At 41.0% G+C, this 22036-nt stretch overlaps 1 long non-coding RNA gene across 2 annotated transcripts; it reads left to right on the forward strand.

Moving 5' to 3' along the window:
- The first annotated feature begins 687 nt into the window (after nucleotides 1-687).
- On the forward strand, nucleotides 688-5848 carry LOC101677283. 2 transcript variants are annotated; one of them, XR_006602395.1, is made up of 4 exons: nucleotides 688-769; nucleotides 2940-3030; nucleotides 4712-4909; nucleotides 5546-5848. It is a non-coding gene; the product is annotated as an uncharacterized LOC101677283 (long non-coding RNA). The 2 variants fall into 2 exon arrangements; XR_006602394.1 differs by lacking the exon at nucleotides 688-769 and adding an exon at nucleotides 990-1169.
- The last annotated feature ends 16188 nt before the right edge of the window (nucleotides 5849-22036 follow it).

Below are 22036 nucleotides of genomic sequence, written 5' to 3' on the forward strand. Positions count from 1 at the left end.
TACTGTTTTTTTATTTGTTTTCAAGTGGATAACCCTTATTTCTAAATTTACGTTTGGGTTGTAATGAGTGGTAAATGGTTAGTTTAGGCCTTCAGGCAATTTCCCGCATGAAAATGAGAGTCATTTCTAAGGTCCTACCAAAATGCAGTCCTTCATTTCCTAATAACTAATTTGACAGAAATCTAACATATGAAAATTTGAAAAGGCAGATTTTTTGCATGGAACCTCTCAATTTCAATTCAAGGAGCAACTCTTTTTTCTTTCTGGTTGCAACTGTACCTCAAAACTTTTCATGCTGTGTTGAAGTCTTGGTAGAAAGAGAATGTGAAGATCTCAAGGCACACTGGGGCGCTTCCTGGCGGGGCCCTTGAAGCACAATTAACCAAGGAAGCAGGGAAGGGAGGCACCAGCTTGAAAAAGGAAGTCCTGTTGAGCTCTGTCGCTGAGAGCAGGCAGTGGCAGAGAGGCGTGCCACACTTCAGGTCCTGACAGATGGAGAAATGCAAGCTCAGAGATTTGAGGACAACAGAGTTTAAACATAACTGAGGCAAGAGTTGAACCCAGGTCATCTTGACCCAAATTGCAAGCTCCCTTCCTGACATCACAATATCTCTGTATTTTGTAACTCTGATTGCCTGGTATAAAGCATTGTGAAGGTCATCTAAACCATTCACACCACATTAAAAGAAAAGGGCTTCCCGGCAAGGCTTAGAATCCCAAACAGATGTCCACAAAATATAGACGAACAAACCAAATGCTGATCAAGTGAGTGAGTATCAAGAGGATAGAAGAAAAATAGAGAGTAAACAGATTTGGGGGCTGAAGGCCTGGCTTCAGAAAAGGCTGCTACTGGGCACCAGTAGACATCCTAAGACCCTGACTTAATTTTTTGGAGACTTGCAGAAGTAGGTAGATGTGACTTGTCCAAATAGCTACCATTATTGTTAACTGTACTCCCTCCCATCCTGCCTGGTCTGACCAGAGGCATATGAGTACATGGTTGTCACCACAGGACCATGCAACATGATTGATGGAAAGACACCAACCGGCACTTTGGATACAAAAGTAGGTTATGAACTCACCCATGACAACTGACAGAGATAGCTGCATTGACAGAGGACTATACGTCATGCTCCCAGACAGAAGGGGAAGCTCTGCAAATCTCCCATGTAAGCGCAGGTACAGCCCTACATACAATGTCAACATTGTACCAAGTACAAGAAGTTCACATTTTCCACTCCCATGGCATTGGTGTAGAGAGCGATGGGGAGAGGGAGATTTTGTATACTCCCCCATCCAACTCCCATATCCCTCTTTCCATATTCCTCATCTGGAGATTCTTGCTCAGTCTGCCTATTCACCATATGCTTGGAATTGCTACTAAACCATCCCAGTAGGTCCTTGAGTGAATCCTCCAAAGTCTTTATCAACATACAGCTTGTCATAAGAGGTCCAAGAATCAGGCTTGTTTTAGGTCCATTCTTTTTTTTTTTTTTTAAAGATTTTGTTTACTTACTTGACAGAGAGACACAGAGAGAGAGGGAACACAAGCACAGGGAGTGGGAGAGGGAGAAGCAGGCTTCCCACAGAGCAGGGAGCCCGATGTGAGGCTCAATCCCAGGACCTCAGGATCATGACCTGAGCCAAAGGCAGACACTTAATGACTGAGCCACCTGGGCCACCTTCGGCCCATTCTTACAGAGGATGTGATGTATGTGTATATGTTAAAAAGCTGAAGTTGGGGTTTCCAATCCTGGCTAGTCTGGAAATGGTGACTTCTGGGAAACATTCTGTTTGAAGATATCATTAGAAGTCTCATCCAATCTTCACTGTGATTGCTTTCAGGCCTTAGCTGATTTCTAATGTCCCCAGCTGATCTAAGTTAAGCTGGAAAGTAAAGGCCTAATTACAGCAACTACTTTTGACTATTATAAATGATGTAGCAGCTGCCAGAGATAGTAGGACCCTAGCCATGGCTCCTACTCTACTCAGGTTATGAGGAACCTTATTTAACACTTAAACTCTGTAGGCTGATGAAAGAAAACACGATTCTGAATTCAGCCATGCTTTCAAATATGCTTTTTGAGCTAAAAAGCATTCCTGTACCTAGTAATATTATATGTTCATACATCTGTTTATTAAATCTAAGTGTGTGTGTGTGTGTGTGTGTGTGTGTGTGTGTATTTCTGGGGTCTGTGACTAAAGCTTAGGAATCATTATACTTCATTATGAGTAAAAGGGAGCATGAGTGGCTCAGTCCATTAAATGTTGTCTCACCCTTAATTTTGGCTCAGGTCATGATCTCAGGATTCTGAGATCAAGCCCCACATGGAGCTCCATGCTGGGTGTGAACCCAGCTTCTGTCCCTCCCTCCTCAGCTCCCCACCCCAGCTCATGCATGCTATTAAAAAAAATAATAATAGGGGGCGCCTGGGTGGCTCAGTGGGTTAAGCCACTGCCTTCGGCTCAGGTCATGATCCCAGGGACCTGGGATAGAGTCCCGCATCAGGCTCTCTGCTCAGTGGGGAGCCTGCTTCCTCCTCTCTCTCTCTCTGCCTGCCTCTCTGCCTACTTGTGATCTCTCTCTGTCAAATAAATAAATAAATTCTTTAAAAAAAATAGTAAGTATGAAGACCCAGGTTCTAGTTCCTGCACCAATACTATTAGCAGAGAAGTAAGTTTACATCTCCAGAGTGATTTACCTATGTTCATCTACAAATAAAATAAGGTAGTTAGACTATGTTAATGTTTATCCAAGCTTTTTCCTGAAGTTTCTAACTGGCCCCACCTGGGGTGCTTATTGAAAAGCAGAACTTTATGAATGCAACCCAGACTTCAGTTTGGAATCTTTGGGGAAGAGAACCAGAATACTTCACCTATAGCAGATTTCCCCACGGGGACACTGAAGCATAGTAATATTTGAGAACCACTTGTTTCAGGTAGTTGGCAATCCTTTCTATCTTGGATATCATTCAAAAACAAGGACAGAGCAACCAATCTCCATGAATCTCAACTGACTGCACAAACAAGGTAAATTCAGCAATTTGGCCAGAATGGGTTAGGTCACCTCCATCATATTTGGTATCAAGTAATTAGGTTATAAAACAGACAAAAGAGTACATACCATATGATTACATTTACATGAAGTTCTAAAGCAGGCAGAACTCATCAATGGTGGGGAAAAAAAGAGAACACTGTTGAGAGGGAGAGGGGGAAATTGAAGGAGCACAAGGGTACTTTCTGAGTGATAATACTTTATATTTTGATGGGGGGGGCTGCATTATACAGAAACATGCGTTTCAGAAACTCATTGAATAATGCTGTTAACATGAATGCATTTCAGTTTGTGTAAATTTTCCCTCAAAGAATAAATAGTAAATTTGTGTCACCAAAAAAAAAAAAAAAGAGAGAGAGAGAGAGAGAAAGATAAGATATTGGTGAAGGCACTCAATATTTTCAGTCCAGAAGACTGGAATTGAAATCCTGCCTCAGTTATGTTCCAACTTTCTTCCTTCCTCAAACCCTGAGCTTCCATTTCTCTACCTCTCAAGTAGGTATGACCATAACAATGCCTATTATCTTAAGCAGTAGGATTACAAACATTTCTAAAAAGAGATCAGAGGTAAGGGGATCTGGTAGGAGATGCAAGGTCAGGGAGTGGAAAGGGGATTGATCTGGAAACTTCATTTGCCTGGCAAAATCCATCTGAGGTGGCTTTGGCAAAAATGGGGGGAAGGGACAGATGGAGATTACTACTGCTTCTCATATGATTATTATGAAGATTAATAATAAAATATGGATTTTACATAGCAGAGTGCCTGACATAAAAAAAAATCAATGCACAACTGTTCTCATTATTAAGTTGAATAATATGAAATTGCTGCTATTCTACTCTTTTTGACTTTCAAAAATGGCAATTCCATTCAGTTCCAACGTGATGTAATTTAATATTGAAATCCCAGTATGACACAATCAGGCAATTTCTCCCAAATTATTCAAATCCTTTTTAAGTAAGAAAAAGTGAAAGCTATATTACTGACAATATAATGATTTTTTTTCCTTTCATACCTATTTTTTTCTTTTAATGAAAATTCAAAAGGCTTCACCTCAAGTCACACTACAGTCATTTTTCTGAGTAATGATATGATAAAAAGTGAGGCAGCAGGTGGGAGTTTTGATAGAAAACACCCAGGAGGAAGTCAGATGAGGGATTTTTATGCCTTGTTCTAACTATTATTATAACAGGCTGTCCTTCTTGTAGAGCACACCCTGTTTCAGTGACTTTAATTATGACCCAAAACTCTCCTGATCAGATGTTAATGTGGCTCATGGACTCCACTCGGTGCTTAAAAAGTCACAGAATCTCTGCCTGGTGGTAATGGATGGCTCTGTATTTCCTTCCCTTAGAGGCCATCTTATAAACAAGAACTAGTCATATGGGGCGTAAAAATAATTAATGGACTTTACTGAGCTATTAATACTATGTTACTAACCAGATGAGATATCAATCTGTTTTAATTTGCTAATTTTACATTCATGTTTTACCTAAGAGCGGAAATGATGAGTAAATCATTTTGACTCTCATATGTTTATATTTTACATTTTTAAGCCTTGAAGGTGTGTATGTCTTGATTGAAATTTATTTTTTCAAAAAAAATTAAAATTAAAAATAAATAAATAAAAAATTTATTTTTTCTCTGAGTTCTCATAGAATACCTGGAAAACTTTCTCAATGGAATAATATAAAGCTAACATTTCCTAAGTGATTACTACTCTGAAGTCCAACGTCTCCCCCAGCAAATATAACATGTGTAGCTACCTGAGGCCACATCCCCGGGCTATCATAGAAGAACAGAACCAACGCAGAGAACTAGAAGGCTAAATGCTCTATCGGAACCCCAGAACCCAGGTTTGGCTAAGTGCATCCACAACAATTACCACTCGTCAATAATTAAGTCAAGAATTCTATCTCTTGGGTGACAGACAAAAGCACTGAAGAAAAGTATTCTTTCAAAAGTAGAAAGAAAAGAAAAGTATTCTTTTAAGGGGAGGGTATGTGATTTGGTGAGTGCTGTGAAGTGTGTAAACCTGGTGATTCACAGACCTGTACCCCTGGGGATAAAAATATATGTTTATAAAAAATAAAAAATTTTAAAAAAAAAATAAAAAAAAGTAGATTTAGTGAGGGTTTTCTTGTGTCTTTCATGACCATTTAGTTGTTTCTGTTTAGTTGGAAGATGGGGGAGGAGAGAGTTGATTTTGCCTTTTTTTTTTTTTTTTAACCTGCATTTGTATGGACCTCTATCCCTGACTTGATCTGGGGTCGGACCTGGGGAACCCCTCTGAGATTCTATTTCCGGGTCTCAGTGAATAATGTTAAGTCAGGAAAGAACGTTGAGCTTAGAACTAAGAAAATGGACTGGAGCTCTTCAATTTCCTTTGATCTGATTCAGCTCAACATATGTAAGCAACAGCATGAGGGGAACATGAACAAAATATGAATAAAAAAACACCTCCGTTCAGGTTCTGTTTCCACTTCTGGCAGGAGAAAGACCATACCATACAAAAAGCGAGAGAAGCACAATCCCTCTGCCCGCCCCCCCAGGTTCAACATCCAGCAGCAACTGTACAGACACTGACGTGGAAATCCTGGCACCCTGGGAGACCGCGGTCTCCTAGAGAGCACTGGACTGGGGTTCATCATTGATAAAATGGGAGGATGCCAGAGTCTAGAGCGCAAGTAAACTACACCCAGAGGGCCAATTTCAGCCACACACGCATTTGGATTGTTTGGGGGTTTTTTGTTGTTTCAGCTCTGCTGAAGTGTTATTGAACAATAAAATCTTATTTCAAGTGTGCCATGTCATGATTTTTTTTTTTTTTTTTTTTTTTTTTTAGAAATCACAAGTAGGCAGAGGGGCAGGCAGAGAGGGGGAGGCAGGCTCCCTGCTGAGCAGAGAGCCCGATGTGGGGCTCAATCCCAGGACCCTGAGATCATGACCTGAGCCGAAGGCAGAGGCTTTAACCCACTGAGCCACCCAGGCGCCCCCAATGTCATGATTTGATGGACGTATACATTGCCAAAGAATTCCCACCTTTGGGTTATAATTAACACATCCACCACCAATCACATGTACAAAACGGTTTTGTAGGAGAATGCTTGGTTTTACTCTATTAGCAAGCTTCAATTATACAATACAGTATCATCAACTATAGTCACCATGTTAAGCATTATATCCTCAGACCTCAGTTACAACGGAGTTTGTAGCCATTTACCAGCCTCTCCCTATTTCCCCCATCCCCCACCCCAGCCCCTGGCAATTACCTGTACTATCTACTTCTATGTGTTTGATATATTTTTTAGATTCCACTGTTAGTTTGCAACTTCCTTGGGGGCTCCGCTGTGGTCGCTGCCCTCCCCCATCCCAAGTGGAAGGCAGGGAGAGAACAAAGAAAGAACCAGGCTATTTCTTTTTCTTTTTTTTTTTTTTTAATTTTAATTTATTTATTTTTCTCAGCATAACAGTATTCATTGTTTTTGCACCACACCCAGTGTTCCATGCAATCCATGCCCTCTCTAATACCCACCTCCTGATTCCCCCAACCTCCCACTCCCCGCTCCTTCAAAACCCTCAGATTGTTTTTCAGAGTCCATAGTCTCTCATGGTTCACCTCCCCTTCCAATTTCCCTCAGCTCCCTTCTCCTCTCCATCTCCCCTTGTCCTCCGTGCTATTTGTTATCCTCCACAAATAAATGAAACCATATGATAGTTGACTCTCTCTGCTTGACTTATTTCACTCAGCATAATCTCTTCCAGTCCCATCCATGTTGCTACAAAAGTTGGGTATTCGTCCTTTCTGATGGAAGCATAATACTCCATAGTGTATATGGACCACATCTTCCTTATCCATTCATCTGTTGAAGGGCATCTTGGTTCTTTCCACAGTTTGGCGACCATGGCCATTGCTGCTATAAACATTGGGGTACAGATGACCCTTCTTTTCACTACATCTGTATCTTTGGGGTAAATACCCAGGTGTGCAATTGCAGGGTCATAGCTCATTCTGATCAAAATTCCACCAGTATTTTTCAAAGAGCTGGAGCAAATAATCCAAAAATTTGAATGGAATCAGAAGAGACCCCGAATCGCTAAGGAAATGTTAAAAAACAAAACTTGGCGCAAATGGATTATGGACATTGGGGAGGGTATGTGCTTGGGTGAGTGCTGTGAAGTGTGTAAACCTGGTGATTCACAGACCTGTACCCCTGGGGATAAAAATATATGTTTATAAAAAATAAAAAATTTAAAAAATAAAATAAAATAAAAATAAAAGTAAGAGCTAAAACCATAAAAAAAAAAAAAAAAAAAAAAAAAAAACTTGGGACATCACATTACCTGATTTCAAGCTTTACTACAAAGCTGTGATCATCAAGACAACATGGTACTGGCATAAAAACAGACACATAGACCAGTGGAACAGAGGAGAGAGCCCAGATATGGACCCTCAACTCTATGGTCAAATAATCTTCGACAAAACAGGAAAAAATATACAGTGGAAAAAAGGCAGTCTCTTCAATAAATGGTGCTGGAAAAACTGGACAGCTATATGTAGAAAAATGAAACTCGACTATTCTCTTACACCATACACAAAGATAAACTCAAAATGGATAAAAGACCTCAACGTGAGACAGGAATCCATCAGAACCCTAGAGGAAAACATAGGTAGTAAGCTCTTCGATATCAGCCACAGCAACTTCTTTCAAGATATGTCTCCAAAGGCAAAGGAGACAAAAGTGAAGATGAACTTTTGGGACTTCATCAAGATCAAAAGCTTCTGCACAGCAAAGGAAACAGTCAAGAAAACAAAGAGGCAACCCACGGAATGGGAGAAGATATTTGCAAATGACAGTGCAGACAAAAGGTTGATATCCAGGATCTATAAAGAATTCATCAAACTCAACACACACAAAACAGACAACCATATAAAAAAATGGGCAGAAGATAGGAACAGACACTTCTCCAACGAAGACATACAAATGGCTATCAGACACATGAAAAAATGTTCATCATCATTAGCCATCAGGCAGATTCAAATTAAAACCACATTGAGATACCACCTTACACCAGTTAGAATGGCCAAAATTAACAAGACAGGAGACAACATGTGTTGGAGAGGATGTGGAGAAAGGGGAACCCTCCTACACTGTTGGTGGGAATACAAGTTGGTGCAGCCACTTTGGAGAACAGTGTGGAGATTCCTCAAGAAATTAAAAATAGAGCTTCCCTGTGACCCTGCAATTGCAGAACCAGGCTATTTCAAATTGGTGGGCAGCAGCTTTATGAAGCTGGAACTTATGAGTTTTATGTTGTGCAGAGGCAAAAACATGACCTCCAAACTGCCTGCTAAATTTTAAAGTTTATACAGAGGCCTTATCTGGGTTCAGTCCTGTATCTGTCCATAGAGCCTCAACACCACATCGGGGTCTCAAGACCATGTCCTCCGAGCAGCCTCTGGGCGTGGAGAAAGTAAGCAGAGCCCACATTCTCTGAACAGAGGAAGGGGGAGGAATTCCTAATTTCTCAGATCTCAGCTCTGGAGTCAAGGGGCAGTGCTCAACCTCTCCATAATCTTTCTCCACACTCCACTGGTCCTGACCTGTTCTTACAATCTCATGTCCCGCGCCCTCCCAGTTTGCCACAAATGGCCCGCAAGGGGTTTTACTAGACTGGAGTTGGCTCCTCTGGCCCTATCTGGCTGCACAGGACACAGATGGAATAGAAAACACAAGTTTAAACAATGATATCCAAAATCAGTAACAGTATTTTCCACCAGGAGTTCTCCAAAATAAAATGGCCTTGGACGTTATCAGGACCTTGTAAGGAATCACCTGTGCCATTATCCAAACAGAGCGTTGCATATTCATACCTGATGAGTCTACTGATGTATCAACTTTACTAAGTTACAGTATCAATTCTTTAAATGTTTTGCTTGTTTCCTCAAGTGATGTTAAGTGTTTAGTGGAATCCATCACTGAATTCACCTGGCTATGAGATTTTTCTTCGTTGGAAGGTTTTTGATTACTGATTGAATCTTTCTGTAAGTAATTGGTCAGTTCAGGTTTTCTAAGTCTAAATGATTCCACCTTGATGGACTGTGTGTTTCTAGGAATGTATCCATTTCTTTTAGGAATTCTTTTAGGCTATCTAATTAGTTATAATTGTTCCTAGAAGTTTCTTATTATCCTAATCCTGTTTGGTTCAATAATCCTTAGTATTTCTGTTATCAGTTCTAATGACTCCTTATTTATTTCTGATTTATCTGAGTCTTCCTTCTTTTCTTAGTCTACCTAAAGGTTTGTCAATTTTGTTCATCTTTTCAAAAAAGCCAGCTCTTGGGGGCGCCTGGATGGCTCAGTTGGTTAAGGTCTGACTCTTAATTTCGGCTCAGGTTATGATCGAAGGGTTCTGAGGTTGAGCCAGGCATGGACCCTGCTGAAAATTCTCTTTCTCCCTCTCCCTTTTCCCCATCTGTGCAGGAATGCTTGTACGCATTCTCTCTCTCTCTCTCTCTCTCAAAACAAAACAAATCCAGACAAAGAAAAAAACAGCTCTTAGTTTTACTGATTTCTTTCCTATTGTCCTTTTAGTCTCTATATCATTTATTTCCACTCTGCTCTCTTTTATTTCTGTTCTGCTGCTAACTTGGGGCTTGGTTTATTCTTTTTCTAACTCCTTGATGCATATATAAAGTTAGGTTGTTTATTTGAGGATTTTTTTTTTTTTTTTTTTTTTTTTTTTTTTTTTTTTTTTTTGCTTATAAAGTATGCGTTCAAACTGCTTTTACAGAAAGATTGAACAATGGACATTTTGGTCTGCTCATCTCCAGTGAATACTCAAGTGCCCATTAAAAACTTTTTCATTTACTATAGTTCTGTGGGTCTTGAACCTGAAATCTACCTTGGCTTTGAGAGCAAACTATTTTGGGTGCCCATCCCTCAGGTGGCAATCTTAAGTTAGGGCACAACATGTCCAAATCCTTCCCTTCATTCCTTGGGGAGAACTGGGAATTAGGTGTTCCCTCCTGACTATATAGTGCTGTTTTAGGGGTAAGGCTTATGATGAATGTGTTCTCATCCTTCTCCTACACATGTTGAGGTGGGTATCTTCTCATTTGCCAGAGGTGTAGGAATCACTCCTCTAGTTTCTGGATTTCTTTCCGAGGGAATTGCTGCATGGATAGGTATACATTCAGTGCCTCCATGAAAAGAGGGAAGTTCAAGATCCTCTATGTCATCTTCTTGGTAACCCCCCCCCCGACACACACACACACACACATACACACACACACACACTCATTTGTTTCCATGCCATCTATGGCTGCTTGCTTGCAACTACAACAGAACTGAATACAGGGGTTGCAACATATGGCCCACGAAGCTGAAAATATTTGTTATCTGCCTTTGACAGGAAAAGTCTACTGATCTCTGAACTACAGTCATTCATGAGGAAGGAAAGAATATCACAACAAAAGCAGGAAGTTATGAATAATCATAATACATGAGAGGGCAGAGAGAAGACAATCTGCTCTCAGCAAGACAGAGTGGGGGAAGGAGAGTGTCAGTTTAGAAAGTCCACGTTCTATTATGGTTTCTTGATGATCAAATCAAAGAATTTTCACTTCTTTCTATAGGTAGGAAAAAGAAAGCCACTGGAAGGGTCTTTTATGAGCATAATGAACTAAACTGGAAATCTCCAGGAAAATTACCTTCAGGATGCATCAAAGAGAAAACTGTAAATGGACCAGCTCAAGTAAAACCTAGGATTCCCTTATACCCCATTCTAGTCCAAAGATTACTGCTTCTCCATAAAAGTGAAGCATTTTGATTTTCTTCATCCAAGCATTTTTCCTTTCACACCTTGTTTTTTCTACTTTTTTCCCTTCTTAACTTATTGAGCATAGCTCTGCCAGTTGGGATCAATTCTTAAAGCCCGAGAAGGAGACATCTGTTGCTGAAGCGGGATTCACTGCTCCGCAAGCAGCCTGTAAGTTAATAATGGGACCCTATCACTGAATAATAACTGTTACTTTCCTCCTAATGTCCCTAAAGCATTATTAAATGTGGCACTTACAGCCCCTTATATGCAATTTACCTCTGTAAAAGGTCATCTGCAAGTACAGTACTTAAAAATATGCCACAAGGAGCTGTGATATTACATGTTGAACCATTCATTACCTATCACCAGACCTACATCAGACAAGTCCCATTTTTGAATGTAGACACTTTCTATTAACAACAACAATGGAACCTTCTTTGGTATGTATTCACTCCCAGCAGAAAACATCCCATCTCTCTCAGTTTTCTGAATGTTCAGAGCATTGCCTGGGTTAAGGAGGAATACCATCAGATTAAATATGAAGCAGGTGAGGTTTGCTTTCAGTGAGTCCCACAGCTCTTTTCTGGGACCTGAAGGATACCAAGGGTCACCATGCCTCCTTCAGGCTATCCAGAACCCCCTACTCTAACCACACTCTAGCTTTCTGCTCTCAACAGCATCTTAGCTTCTGGACCTTACCCAATTTTTTCTCTTTCCCAAGACTGACATGTCAAGGAAGTTCCAGGTTAAGACAGTGGATTAAAAACACAAACCTGGGGCAACTGGGTGGCTAAGTGGGTTAGGCCTCTACCTTCAGCTCAGGTAATGGTCTTGGGGTCCTGGGATCGAGCCCCACATCGGGCTCTCTGCTTGGTAGGAGTACTGCTTTCCCACCCCCCACTCCCCGCCTGCCTCTCTGCCTACTTGTGATCTCTGTCAAACGAATAAATAAAATCTTAATTTAAAAAAAAACACACACAAAACTAATATTACACCCTCTGTATTAGTTAGGTTAGGCTATTAGTCAGGTTAGGCTATCATAAACTGTGATGAATATCATAGACTATGTGAAACTATAGACTGGTTTCACAGCAGAGTTAATTCTCACAGTTCTAGAGTCTGGGAAGTCCAAGATCAAGGTTTTGGTAGATTCAGTTCTCAGTGAGGGTATTCTTTCTGGCTGCAGTCAGCAGTCTTTCCACTGTACCCTCACAAGGTGGAGAAAAGGAAGGCTCTGGTGTTCCTTCTTTGAGTAAAGACACTAACCTGATATTCCCCTCTAAACCCAGTTATTTTCCAAAGGCCTCATCTTCAAACCATCATAGTGAGAATTAGAATTTCAACATATTAATTCAAGGGTGACACTAACATCTGGCCTATAACATTCTGTCCTTGGCCCCCCAAATTCATGTCCTCCCATACAAAATGCAGTCATTCCACCCCATTAGCCCAACTTCTTGACACCAATTCTAAAGACTAAGTCGTTAAACTAAATACAAGTGACACTCAAGGTCTAATTCATTCAGAAACAAAACTCCTTCACCTGTGAATCTGTGAAACCAGACAAGTTATGCACATCTGAAGTACAATGGTGGGACAGGCACAGGACAGACATTATCATTTTAAAAGGAAGAAACTGGGAGGCACAAGGGGATAACAGCTACCAACCAAGTCTAAAACCTAGCAAGAAAATCACCACTAGATTTTTAAGGGCTGAGAATAATCCTGTTTGGTTCAATAATCTACCTTTTGGAACCAATGGGGCCATGTCTCCACTTCTGTGGCTCTGCCCAATGGGAATTGCACCCCCAAGGCTCCAGAAGACCACTGTCTGGCTTGTTGAAACCAAAGCAATGGTCTTCCCCTTTGAAACCAAGGAAGCATTTCTGATGATTTCTGAATTGCTTTTGGGTTCATTGTTTCCTTATCTTGAAGAACTGTCATGTTCATAGCCAGATAGCTCTCTGCTCTAGTCCTATATGCTCTCTGAAATCTGAAAGCCTTTCCTCATTTGGTTCCATCTCCATCCCCTTCAGCCCAAACCAGCAGTGTTTCCTCTGCTGTGGCTGATTAGATCCATGGGTTCACACTAATAACAATCACAAATGGTGGCTCAGCCACACCCTTGGTGTTCTCTTTAGAGCAAGCTTCTCAAGTGTTGAAATATGGAGAAGCTGAGAATTTCCTAAATCTCTAAGTCCTGAATTCTTTTCATTTAACAAGTCCTTCTTCAATTCATCTCTCTCTTCTTGAATGTCACTATGCAGTCAGAAGGACAAAAGGCACTCCTTCAACATTTTGCTTAGATCTCAACGTTCAATCGCATCACTCATTACGTTCCACAGAACACTAGAACCTATTTGCCACTTTTTGACACAAATCTCTTTTTCTTCATTTTCCAACAGCATGTTCCTTCCTCGCCTCTGAGTCTCCAGCAGAATCCCCCTTCACATTTCTATTTCTAGCGGGTTCCTCAAGTTCCTCCAGCCTCTACCCATTACTTAGTTCTAAAGCTGCTTCTACATTTTTCAGTATTTGTTATAGCAGCACCCCACTTCTCAGTACCAAAGTCCATTTGGCCTCTTACAGCAAAATACCATAGACAGAGTGGCTTAAACAAAAGAAATAAATTCATTTCTCATGGTTCCAGAGGCTGAGATGGCCAAGATCAAGGTTTTGACAGGTTTGGTCCCAGATGAGAACGCTCGTTCTGGTTTTCTATGTCTTAACATAGAAAAGAAGAAGAGCCCAGTATTTATAGCCCAGAATCCCCTTTCCTACTGCCTAGTCTGCTTTCTCAGTCCTTTGGTGTGGGAACTATTAGTTTCTCCTCATCTTTTTCAGTTGTGAAATCTACATTTTGCCTCTGACAGTCTTAGTTTATATCTGTCTACCTTCAATCCTTGCTGTCCTGTGACTGAGTCTACACTCCGTGTTTGTTGTCTTCACACTGTGACAGCATGATAATAGGATGGGCCAACAGCACGGTGTGTGGGAGACAGTAAGAAAGAGATAGAAGGCAGCATTCTAACACTTACTGAGCCTTAACCATATACCAGCAGCTAAATAAAATTGTTTTTTTAACTCCTCAAATAACTTTGAAAGGAAGGTAATGTTATTTTCCCCATTTTACAGATGAGGAAACAAATCCTAGTTTGTTTTTTTGTTTTTTAATACGCGCGCGCGCGCGCGCGCGCGTGTGTGTGTGTGTGTGTGTGTGTTTACTTATGTGTGAAAACACCAAAGAGGACTCTGAGCACAGGTAATACTTCTTAGTCAGCACTTTAAGAGATACCACTTAAAAGCCGGAACAACACTCTTGTGGTTAGATTTGATCTATATAACCTGACCCCCATCCTCATTCTTCTTAACTCCATGGCCTTTCCTCTAACTGCTCTTCCCACCCTAGATTCACTCAGCATCCCTGGCCATCCTGGTTTCCTCACACATTCTAGATATGCTCTTTCTCAGGACCTTTGCATTTACTGCTTCCCCTACTTAGAATGCCTTCCTCCTAGTAGCTGGTTCCCTCACCTCCTTCAGGTCTTTTGCTTAACCATCTATCTCCTCAACGATAACCACTTAACTGAAAACTGCAACTCCCCATCATTTTCCTCCCTACCTCTCTTGCCTCTACTCTTCTCCATTGTACTTACCATGATTTGATAGGCTGTTTTGTGTATTTCTGTCTCTCTCTTCCCACTCGAATGGGAATTCCACAGGACGGGGGCTCTTTCTGATTGTTCACTCCCTGCGCCTAGACCATTTCCTGGCCATAGTCGATGTTCAATTCATATTTACCAAATAAAATGAAGTAAATGAATACAGTTTTGGAAAAGTTGAGTTAGACAAAGTTAACCAGATTTTTTAGTTGCAAGAGAAAGAGCTTTTAATATTCCGATGTGTATTTTCTTTTACCAAGAACAGAATCTAGCATGCAGTTTCCCAAACTTCTGTGAACATAGAACCCTTCTTTCATGGAACAGGTCGCAGAGAATTGTGCTTAAATAGAAGTGGAGTTGGAAGAGTAGATTTTGATGAGAAAGAAAAAGGGAAGGACACCAAAATCCAACATGTCTTAGGTGAAGTGGGAGGGAGCAATTCACTCACTCACTAATTCGTTCATTCATTCCTTTGTTTGTTTGGAAAATATTTATCAAGTGCATCCAATGGGCCACAAACTTTTCTAGACCCAGGAAAAGGCAGAGACCAAAGAGGTGGAGGCCCCAGGTCTCAGAAAGTTCACATCTTCTACTGATTTCTCTGGTTTTGCTGAATGCTTTTAATCCTATAAAATGCAAAGAAAAAAAAGTGTTCCAAGCCTGTGTCACTGCTATTTTATGACACTTCTTTCTGATTAGAAAGATACTAAAATATAATTAATTAATCGCCAGATTAAGAATCCACATGTAAATCTGGGAAGGAACACAAGCTGTGGATTTCCCTACTCCAGCTCCATCCCTTCAGGACCTGTCCTATAATCAATACCCTCCATCTAGAAGGTATGACTGAGGAATCCCTGATGACCACCACCACAGAACCGCACTCTTTCATCATATCCTCTACTGCAGCAAGGGAGATGATCATAATGCAGAAGAGAGGGGGATGGCTAGAATACTAATTGGAAGGAGGGTGCTTTATCATCTCTAGGAGCCAATAAAAATAAAGAAAGAAAGAAAGAAAGAAAGAAAGAAAGAAAGAAAGAAAGAAAGAAAGAAAGAAAGAAAGAATTTTATCTTTAAAATGCTCCTGTCCTCCTGATACACAGAACAGGACAACAACATGCTGCTCAATGAGTTATTGTGGCTACAATCTCACTCTGAAAATTACTTGTCATGGCAACAGGCAAGCGTCATCCCCAAAGCCAGCAGCCTGAAGCAGATAGATTGTTTCAATTATCTAATTTTCACAATGAATGAACCCTGCTTATAGGAAATCCATAGGTGGCTGGCAGTGGCAAATGGCAGCTGTGACACGTTGGGAGCTGGTAGATTTACATTCTCTCTCAAAATACAGAACAGGATTGTAATTTTCTGTAAATACAGAAGTAAAAGAGGAAGAGTAGAAGGAACTTACAAAAATTCCCATTTTGTCTTAGCTCTGGGATGTGGATGTTCTTTCCAAATCGTCCTCTCTTCCCTTAGGTCAGACAATCCTGCACAGAGGCATAGGCCCTTCTGTGGTGTCCCCTCTAACTGCACCTCCCTCTCTTCCCACTGTGCCTCTTCCAGGGCTTTGGAGGTGTTCTACATACAGCCAGCAGATGTCCCCAAGAACTCCTTGGCCTCAGTGGAAAGTGCTATCACGCAATGTAGATTTCTCATCAAATGTATGGTAAAATTTTGTATAAAGCTCTCTGCTAAACAAGAAATTCAGTTATGCTACATTTGAATTACCTCTCCTTTCTTTGTCTTCTCCCAACATTTTCAGGCCAGTCGTCCAGAGCATTTCTAAGGAAGCCAAAGGGGTAATATTAATTTCCTGCCTCACCCAGATAAGTGACCTTGGTTTTATAAAACCGAGGAGGATATAGGCCTTGTGATTGGTGTGTCCCCATCCTCCATCTCTCCCCTCAGAAGCATGGACCTCACCATCATGGTCCTTCTTCATGCCTTCTCACCTCTACTATGGCTCCAGTTTTACCTCCCCTTTTCCCACCTCAGTTCCCATCTCCTACTCTCTCCAACCCTACATAACTGTTTGTGACTTTCTAGGAAGGACTACAGCAAAAAATCTGTCATTCCCTGCAGCGATTTTTTTTCTCCTAATAATCAAATCTTTATTCATGCAGATTGAAGGAAGAAGGAGGAGGAGGAGGGAGAGGAGGGGGAGGGGGAGAAGAAGGAGGGGGAGGGGACGGGGGGGAGGAGAAAGAGAATTTGATTTTATTATATTCTCTTTTTATTGGTGGTGCTGACATTCATGGAGTTGATGTGTTTTCTAAGTCATGCCTGCTGAATCCCTAAAATGAACAGGGACTTGGGCATTCAGTTATGCTTCAGTTTCATATACCTATTTGCCAAAGTTCAGTTTACAAAGCAAAACTCAGAAATGATTTTTCTTTTTACTACAACAAAATAAGAAAAAGGTTTTCCAAAATCTGTTGGACGGTGTAAAATGTATGCCTCTTCCAAAAAATCTAGAGCCATATTTTTCCCCAAAAGACTCTGGTGACAAGTAAGAGAAGTTATAGTCATCAGTGTTTTAAGTTCCGGCCTTGGGAGAATTTCTGATCACTCTTCTCTTTTCAGTCTTTGTGCAAAGAACGTCTGTCTTCAGTTCAACAGTTGAGACTCTAATGGCCAAATCAGTAAATGTTTATTTTGTAAATTAGTAGAAGGCGAGGCAGAAGGAAGCTCAACTTTTCACTGATATTTTGTTTACAGTGATAGAAAATGCCATCAGATAAATTTGAGCCAGAAAGCTCTTTTCTAACAGGAGCGTAACATTTATTAATAAGAAGTTGAGGATTATTTTGTTTCAAAAAAATGAAAAATGTGTTGTAGCATTTTTAGATGTTCTGTATCATTGCCTTTTACTCATGATGCATTGAGGTGATGATGAATTCTTCATAACAGAATCAGTATATTGAGTGTTGGAGGTATTAAACACACTGCAGTGCTTGCACAATACTTGAAGAATAAATGTAATTGCGCTCTTCGAGTGGGTCGGCTTCAAGTGAGAAGTGTGGAAAATCAAAGGTAAAACAATTTAAGGCTTCATAAAATTTAGAATCAAGACTACAGTTTCTAGAATCAGAACTAAAGTTACTCCCATTCTAGTGTGGGGTTTTTTGTTTTGTATTATTTTGTTTTGCTTTCCAACCACATGCAAGTAACTCTCCCTGCACCAGCTGAGTGTCCTACAATTCAACTCAATTCTGACACTACCTACCCAGGGATAACAGCAGATTCTACCACTAAATGTTCAGTCTCACAAGACTTCTCTCCATTTCTGATACCAATCAGAAACTCAGGTTGTGGGTACCTGGGTGGCTCAGTGGCTTAAAGCCTCTGCCTTCAGCTCAGGTCATGATCCCAGGGTCCTGGGATGGAGCCCCATATCCGAGGGCTCTCTGCTCAGCAGGGAGCCTGCTTCCTCCTCTCTCTCTGCCTGCTTCTCTGCCTACTTGTGGTCTGTCTAACAAATAAATAAATAAAATCTTAAAAAGAAAGAAAGAAACTCAGATTGTTAACCTGTGTCTCTCACCAAATGGTTACAAATCTTGAGTTCCTACCACCCCTTCCTTGAGATCAATTACTTTGCTAAAACAGCTCACTACACTCACAGAAACATTGTATTTATTCACTAAATTACCAATTTATTGCTAAGGATTTTTTTTTTTTTTAATATATGAATCAACAGCCAGATGGAAGAGATACAAAGGGCAAAGTCCTGAGCAAAAGAGCTTTCATCCTTTGTGGAGTATGGGGCCTGGCATGGTGGCACATGGAAACATTTAATTTCCCCAACCCGGGAGTTCTCTGAACCCAGTCTTTTGGGGTTTATGGAGGCATCATTATAGAAGCATGAGTGCTTAAATCATTGGCACTTGGTAATTGATTCAAGTTCTAGCCCCTCTCCCAGGGAATCAGGGAACCCCTCTATTCTGGGTTGGTTCCCTGGGTAACCACCACCCTTCCTTAGGTGCCTGCTGAAAGTCACCTCATTTAAATAAACCCAGTTGTCATGGATAGGAACCTGTGGTGAATAACAACACATCCATTTCACCTTTATGTTTTTTTTTTAATTTAATTTTTTTTCAGTGTTCCAAGATTCATTGTTTATGCACAACCAGTGTGCATAAACACAGTGCTTCATGCAATACATGCCCTCTGTAATATCCACCACCAGGCTCACCCAACCCCTTATCCCTCTTCCCTCCAAAACTCTCAGTTTGTTTCTCAGAGTCCACAGTCTCTCATGGTTCATCTCCCCCTCCGATTCCCCCAACTCACTTCTCCTATTCTTTACCCAATGTCCTCTATGTTATTCTCTATTCCACAAGTAAGTGGAACCTTATGGTAATTCACTTTCTGTGCTTGACTTATTTCGCTTAGCATAATCTCCTCCAGTCTTATCCACATTGATACAAAAGATGGGTATTCATCCTTTCTGATGGCTGAGTAATATTCCATTTTACATAGGGACCATATCTTCTATATCCATTAATCTGTTGAAGGGCATCTTGGCTCTTTCCATAGTTTGGTGATTGTGGCCATTGCTGCTATGAACATTGGGATACAGATGGTCCTTCTTTTCACTACAGTCGTATCTTTGGGGTAAATACCCTGTAGTGCAATTGCAGGGTCATAGGGTAGCTCTATTTTTAATTTCTTAAGGAATCTCCACACTGTTTTCCAAAGTGGCTGAACCAACTTGCTTTCCCACCAACAGTGTAAGAGGGTTCCCCTTTCTCCACATCCTCTCTGACGTTAGTTGTTTCCTTTCCTATTGATTATGGCCATTATAACTGGTGTAAGGTGGTATCTAAATGTGGTTTTGATTTGAATTTCCCTGATGGCTAATGATGATGAACATCTTTTCATGTGACTGTTAGCCATTTGTATGTTTTCTTTGGAGAAGTGTCTGTTCATGTCTTCTGCCCATATTTTGACACGATTATCTGGTTTTTGAGTGTTTAGTTTGAGGAGTTCTTTATAGATCTTGGATATCAGCCCTTTGTCTGTAATATCATTTGAAAATATCTTCTGCCATTCCTTGGGTTGCCTCTTTGTTTTGTTGACTATTTCCTTTCCTGTGCCGAAGCTTTTGATCTTGACAAAGTCCCAAAAGTTCATTTTCGCTTTTATTTCCTTTGCTTTTGGAGACATGTCTTGAAAGAAGTTGTTGTGATTTTAAAGCGATTTCAGAAAGTGGAGACAAAAGACTACATATGAACGAATGATGCTCCCCTTCTTCTTATAACCCCAAGGTTTTGGGAGCTGTGAGCCAGGAATATGGATAAAGACCAAATATACATGAGATGTACATTTTGGTCATCTTAATGGTCAAATATGTGTTTCTCATAAGTCAAGATATCACAACGACTTTGTGAAGAAAGGATTTCTCGTGGTAAGGGGAATGTTAGGTAAATGTACAGTTGGTACATCCATCATGCTTCTATTTATACTTTTATTCCCAAACTGTATCATTTATATTCTTAAGTTTCATGGCATTGAAGAATCCCCAAAACCTGACTTCTTATAAATTGCAACAACCATATTTTCAAAGCAGATCAATTTACAAATATTTCTACTTGGACTTCCTACTTATATATGCCAAGAGAGGAAGTTGAGTGAGGTGTGGCTTAATTCTCATGGTGCTATATATTAAGAATTACAGCTATTTTTTGGTGTGTGTGGGGGGGGTCTATCAGAACACTACAGCTTTAAAAATACAAAGATTTTGAAGACTTCCATTTAATATCTTTTTAAAAGATTTTATATTGATTCGACAGAGAGAGACAGATCACAAGTAGGCAGAGAGAGAAGGGGAAGCAGGGTCCCCGCTGAGCAGAGAGCCTGATATGGGGCTCGATCCCAGAACCCTGAGATCATGACCCAAGCTGAAGGCAGAGGGTTTAACCCATTGAGCCACCAAGGTGCCCCGAAGACTTCCATTTAAACAGACTTTGAGCAAAGGCTCAGACCACCAGGTAGGGACTGTCAGATATCAGGTTTTGAGTAATCAGTATGAGGTCAGATTCCAAGAGCTCAGCTTGGATCAAGACATGAAGCAGGTGCCCAACAGAGAGAGTGCAGGCAGCATGCCTCCCAAGACCAGCACCGAGGAAGCTGTCACATAAGGACACACAATAAGGCTGTGCCCACTGATCCAAGGGCTGAGACCAAACATCCCATGAAGTGGTTTTAAAAATGGGTAGATAAACTTGACAGATGGCATGAGAAGACAGTTTTTATTCATTCAATAAATATTTATAGCACCTCTTTTGTGTCAGGCACTCTGCTAGGTGCTAAGGATATAGTGATGAATAAGGCAGATTTGGTTCCTGCCTGAGTTTATAAACCAGTGGGAAAGCAGACTTTTTTTTTTTTTAATCATCACACATGCAAAATATACACTAAAAAAGTAGCCCTAGCCTTAAGTGCTATGAAAGGAAAACACAAGAAACAGTATGAGGATATATTTTTATTTTGGACTCAGGGAAGACTTTCTGAGGAACCAACTTTTAACTGAGACATGGAGGACTGGTAGATGTCAGACTAAAGGAGGGAGGAAGAGAGCTCAGGTAGAGGTAAGAAAACAGGTGCAGGGGTTGTGAAGATGGAAGACCTCACTGGATCCAGGTTGTGATAGAAGTCCGTCTCTACTGCAGCACAAAAGGGAGGGGAGAGCAATGAGCAGGAGGCTGGGCTCCTGCAGGGAACTGACAGCCATGATAGGATTTGGGATTTTATGCCAAGGGAAATGAAAGGCCATTAAAAGGCTCCAACCAGGGATGCCTGGGTGGCTCAGTGGGTTAAGCAGCTGCCTTCGGCTCAGGTCATGATCCCAGCGTCCTGGAATCGAGTCCCACATCGGGCTCCTTGCTCAGCAGGGAGCCTGCTTCTCCCTCTGCCTCTGCCTGCCATTCTGTCTGCCTGTGCTCGCTCTCCCCCCACCCCCTCTCTGATAAATAAATAAAATCTTTAAAAAAAAAAAAAAAAGGCTTCAACCAGGCTTGTTAAGTGGTTCCTACTGAAAATTATCTAAAAAGCTCACCTTGGCTTTCTGAATGGGAGCAGGGAGAAAGTGGAAGCCAAAAGAGTAGTCTGGAGGTTGCTACAGTGGTCAGAGAACCAGTGATTGGGCTACAGTTGGTCTGCAGGGATAGAGAGAAACTAGAGGGGATTCATGTTTCAGCTGTCCTCTGCTCTGGCAGAGAGGCACCCAACCTCCACTTTCAGTCCCCACTGGGGCATCCATCCCAATTGACATCATCCAGTTGCATCTAATGGGCCCATGGGCCCAACAGCATCAGAGAAAAGAACTCAAGACCACTCCAGTAGTTATCTGGATCAGTAATCCCCCCAAAAAGCTTTTCATAACTAAGATTCACTTGAAAACCATTTTGTTAGATTGAAAGACTGTTTAAGGTGAGCAAAAGGACCCCACTGCCTGCCAATTTTTTTGCATCTGTTTGGCAGGAGTTGTCT

The sequence above is a fragment of the Mustela putorius genome, unplaced genomic scaffold (assembly GCF_011764305.1).
Source record: "Mustela putorius furo isolate JIRA1106 unplaced genomic scaffold, ASM1176430v1.1 tig00003867_pilon_pilon_pilon, whole genome shotgun sequence".
NCBI classification, from domain to species: domain Eukaryota; kingdom Metazoa; phylum Chordata; class Mammalia; order Carnivora; family Mustelidae; genus Mustela; species Mustela putorius.